Consider the following 5,000-nt stretch of genomic DNA (forward strand, 5'->3'; position numbering starts at 1 on the left):
TAAGCCACCTCCAACGTCATTTTAGAAAATGTTGACGTGCAACCGGCCTTACCACCGCAGACCACATGTACGGCGTCGTGTGAGCGAGCGGTTTACTGACGTTGTGAACAGAGTGCCCCATGGTGGCGGTGGGGTTATGGTATGGGCAGGCATAAGCTACGGACAACAAACACAATCACATTTTATTGATGTCAATTTGAATGTACAGAGATATCGTGACGAGATCCTGAGGCCCATTGTCGTGCCATTCATCCGCCGTCATCACCTCATGTTTCAGCATGATAATGCACGGCTCCATGTCGCAAGGATCTGGACACAATTCCTGGAAGCTGAAAATGCCCCAGTTCTTCCATGGCCTGCATTCTCACCAGACATGTCACCCATTGAGCATGTTTGGGATGCTCTGGATAGAGGTGTACGACAGCGTGTTCCAGTTTACGCCAATATCCAGCAACTTGGCACAGCCATTGAAGAGGAGTGGGACAACGTTCCACAGGCCACAATCAACAGCCTGATCAACTCTATGTGAAGGAGATGTGTCGCGCTGCATGATGGTGGTCACACCAGATACTGACTGGTTTTCTGATCCACGGCCCTACCTTTTTAAAAAAGATTTCCCAGTCGTGAAATCCATAGATTAGGGCCTAATGAATGTATTTAAATTGACTGATTTCCTTAAATGAAATGTAACTCAGTAAAATCTTTGAAATTGTTGCAAGTTGCGTTTATGTTTTTGTTCAGTGTATGTATATATATAAATACACAGTGCCTTCGGAAAGTATTCAGACCCCTTGACATTTTCCACATTTTGTTAGGTTACAGCCTTATTCTAAAATTGATTAAGTTGTTTTCTTTCCTCATCAATCTACACACGATATCCCATAATGACAAAGCAAAAACAGGATTGTAGAAATGTTTGCTAATTTATAGAAAATACAAAACTGAAATATGACAATTACATAAGTATTCAGACCCCTTTACTCAGTACTTTGTTGAAGCACCTTGGCAGCAATTACAGGCTCGAGTCTTCTTGGGTATGACGCTACAAGCTTGGCACACCTGTATTTGGGGGAGTTTCTCCATTCTTCTCTGCAGATCCTCTCAAGCTCTGTCAGGTTGGATGGGGGAGCGTTGCTGCACAGCTATTTTCAGGTCTCTCCAGAGATGTTCGATCGGGTTCAAGTCCGGCTCTGGCTGGGCCACTCAAGGACATTCAGAGACTTGTTCAAGCCACTCCTGCGTTGTCTTGGCTGTGCTTGGGTCATTGTCCTGTTGGAAGGTGAACCTTCGCCCCAGTCCGAGGTCCTGAGCCCTCTGGAGCAGGTTTTTATCAAGGACCTCTCTATACCTTACTCCGTTCATCTTTCCCTCGATCCTGACTAGTCTCCCAGTCCCCGCCGCTGAAAAACATCCCCACAGCATGATGCTGCCACCACCATGCTTCACCGTAGGGATGGTGCCAGGTTTCCTCCAGACGTGACGCTTGGTATTCAGGCCAAATAGTTCAATCTTGGTTTCATCAGACCAGAGAATCTTGTTTCTTATGGTCTGAGAGTCTTTAGGTGCCTTTTGGCAAACTCCAAGCGGACTGTCATGTGCCTTTTACTGAGGAGTGGCTTCCGTCTGGCAACTCTGACCAAGGCCCTTCTCTCCCGATTGCTCAGTTTGGCCGGGCGGCCAGCTCTAGGAAGAGTCTTGGTGGTTCCAAACTTCTTCCATTTAAGAATGATAGAGGCCACTGTGTTCTTGGAGTCCTTCAATGCTGCAGAAATGTTTTAGTACCCTTCCCCAGATCTGTGCCTCGTGGCTTGGTTTTTGCTGTGACATGCACTGTCAACTGTGGGACCTTTTATATAGACAGGTGTGTGCCTTTCCAAATCATGTCCAATCAATTGTATTTACCACAGGTGGACTCCAATCAAGTTGTAGAAACATTTCAAGGAATGATCAATGGAAACAGGATGCACCTGAGCTCAATTTTGAGTCTCATAGCAAAGGGTGTGAATACCTACAGTTGAAGTCGGATTGTTGAAGTCAGTTGAAGAAGTTGTTCTATAAGAGTTGAAGGTGTGTTATAGGCCTATGTGTGTTTATAGTGAATACAGTTGAATTTGGAAGTTTACATACACTTCGGTTGGAGTCATTAAAACTCGTTTTTCAACCACTCAACAAATTTCTAGTTAACAAACTATAGTTTTGGCAAGTCGGTTAGGACATCTACTTTGTGCATGACACAAGTAATTTTTCCAACAATTGTTTACAGACAGATTATTTCACTTGTAATTCACTGTATCACAATTCCAGTGGGTCAGAAGTTTACATACACTAAATTGACTGTGCCTTTAAACAGCTTGGAAAATTCCAGAAAATGATGTCATGGCTTTAGAAGCTTCTGATATGCTAATGGACATCATTTGAGTCAATTGGAGGTGTACCTGTGGATGTATTTCAAGGCCTACCTTCAAACTCAGTGCCTCTTTGCTTGACATCATGGGAAAATCAAAAGAAATCAGCCAAGACCTCAGAAAAAAAATTGTAGACCTTCACAAGTCTGGTTCATCCTTGGGAGCAATTTTCAAACGCCTGAAGGTACCACGTTCATCTGTACAAACAATAGTACGCAAGTATAAACACCATGGGACCACGCAGCCATCATACCGCTTAGGAAGGAGACGCGTTCTGTCTCCTAAAAAAAAAGTGCAAATCAATCCCAGAATAACAGCAAAGGACCTTGTGAAGATGCTGGAGGAAACAGGTACAAAAGTATCTATATCCACAGTAAAACGAGTCCTATATCGACATAACCTGAAAGGCCGCTCAGCAAGGAAGAAGCCTCTTCTCCAAAACCGCCATAAAAAAGCAAGACTACGGTTTGCAACTGCACGTGGGGACAAAGATCGTACTTTTTGGAGAAATGTCCTCGGTCTGATGAAATAAAAATATAACTGTTTGGCCATAATGACCATCATTATGTTTGGAGGAAAAAGGGGTTGCTTGCAATCGAAGAACACCATCCCAACTGTGAAGCACGGGGGTGGCAGCATCATGCTGTGGGGTGCTTTGCTGCAGGAGGGACTGGTGCACTTCACAAAATAGATGGCATCATGAGGAAGGAAAATTATGTGGATATATTGAAGCAACATCTCAAGACATCAGTCAGGAAGTTAAAGCTTGGTATGAAATGGGTCTTTCGAAATGGACAATGACCCCAAGCATACTTTCCAAAGTTGTGGCAAAATGGCTTAAGACAACATCAGTCAAGGTATTGGAGTGGCCATCAAAAACCCCGACCTCAATCCTAAAGAAATGTGTGGGCAGAACTGAAAAGCGTGTTCGAGCAAGGAGGCCTAGCAAACTGACTCAGTTACCAGCTCTGTCAGGAGGAATGGGCCAAAATTCACCCAAACTTATTGTGGGAAGCTTGTGGAAGGCTACCCAAAAGTTTGACCCAAGTTAAACAATTTAAAGGCAATGCTACCAAATACTAATTGAGTGTATGTAAACGTTTGACCCACTGGGAATGTGATGAAAGAAATAAAAGCTGAAATATATCATTCTCTCTACTATTATTCTGACATTTCACATTCTTAAAATAAAGTGGTGATCCTAACTGACCTAAGACAGGGAATTTTTACTAGGATTAAATGTCAGGAATTGTGAAAAACTGAGTTTAAATGTATTTGGCTAAGGTGTATGTAAACCTCCGACTTCTACTGTATGTAGATAAGGTATTTCAGTTTTTTATTTTTAATACATGTGCAAATATTTCAAAAAACCTGTTTTCGGTTTGTCATTATGGGGTATTGTGTATAGATTGATGAGGAGTATATATATATACAGTACCAGTCAAAAGTTTGGACACACCTACTCATTCAAGGTTTTTTTTTTTTTTTACTATTTTCTACATTGTAGAATAATAGTGAAGACATCAAAACTATGAATTAACACATGTAGTAACCAAAAAAGTGTTAAACAAATCAAAATATATTTTATATTTGAGATTTTTCAAATAGCCACCCTTTGTCTTGATGACAGCTTTGCACACTCTTGGCATTCTCTCAACCAGCTTCCCCTGGAATGCTTTTCCAACAGTCTTGAAGGAGTTCCCACATATGCTGCACTTGTTGGCTGCTTTTCCTTCACTCTGCGGTCCGACTCATCCCAAACCATCTCAATTGGGTTGAGGTCGGGGATTGTGGAGGCCAGGTCATCTGATGCGGCACTCCATCACTCTCCTTTGGTCAAATAGCCCCTTAACACAGCCTGGAGGTGTGTTGGGTCATTGTCCTGTTGAAAAACAAATGCTAGTCCCACTAAGCGCAAACCAGATGGGATGGCGTATTGCTGCAGAATGCTGTGGTAGCCATGCTGGTTAAGTGTGCCTTGAATTCTAAATAAATCACAGACATTGTCACCAGCAAAGCACCCCCACACCATAACACCTCCTCCTCCATGCTTTACGGTGGGAACTACACATGCGGAGATCATCCGTTCACCCACACCGTCTCACAAAAAAAATATTTATATCTCTCTCTCTCTCTCTCTCTCTCTCTCTCTCTCTCGCTCCTCTTCCCTCTCGTCTCTCTCCTCTCTCTCTCTCTCTCTCTCTCTCTCTCTCTCTCTCTCTCTGTCTCTCTCTCTCTCTCTCTCGCTCTCCTTAGCTCTCGCTCTCTGCCTCTCTGCTCTCTCCTCTCTCTCTCTCTCTCTCTGTCTCTCTCTCTCTCTCTCTCTGTCTCTCTGTCTCTCTCTCTCTCTCTCTCTCTCTCTGTCTCTCTCTCTCTCTCTCTGTCTCTCTCTCTCTCTCTCTCTCTCTCTCTCTCTCTCTCTCTCTCTCTCTCTTCTCTCTGTCTCTCTCTCTCTCTCTCTCTCTCTCTCTCTGTCTCTCTCTCTCTCTCTCTCTCTCTCTCTCTCTCTCTCTCTCTCTCTGTCTCTCTCTCTCTCTCTCTCTCTCTCTCTCTCTCTCTCTGTCTCTCTCTCTCTCTCTCTCTCTCTCTCTCTCT

General features: G+C 43.6%; 1 protein-coding gene across 1 annotated transcript in view; it reads left to right on the forward strand.

Annotated features, from left to right (window-relative positions):
• The window catches only part of LOC121565245 (dorsal-ventral patterning tolloid-like protein 1), a gene marked incomplete at its 5' end in the record, with an annotated part of 71,692 nt that overhangs the window by 34,789 nt on the left and 31,903 nt on the right, over positions 1-5,000 (forward strand).

Source organism: Coregonus clupeaformis, unplaced genomic scaffold (assembly GCF_020615455.1).
Source record: "Coregonus clupeaformis isolate EN_2021a unplaced genomic scaffold, ASM2061545v1 scaf1309, whole genome shotgun sequence".
In the NCBI taxonomy this organism is placed as follows: Eukaryota; Metazoa; Chordata; class Actinopteri; order Salmoniformes; family Salmonidae; genus Coregonus; species Coregonus clupeaformis.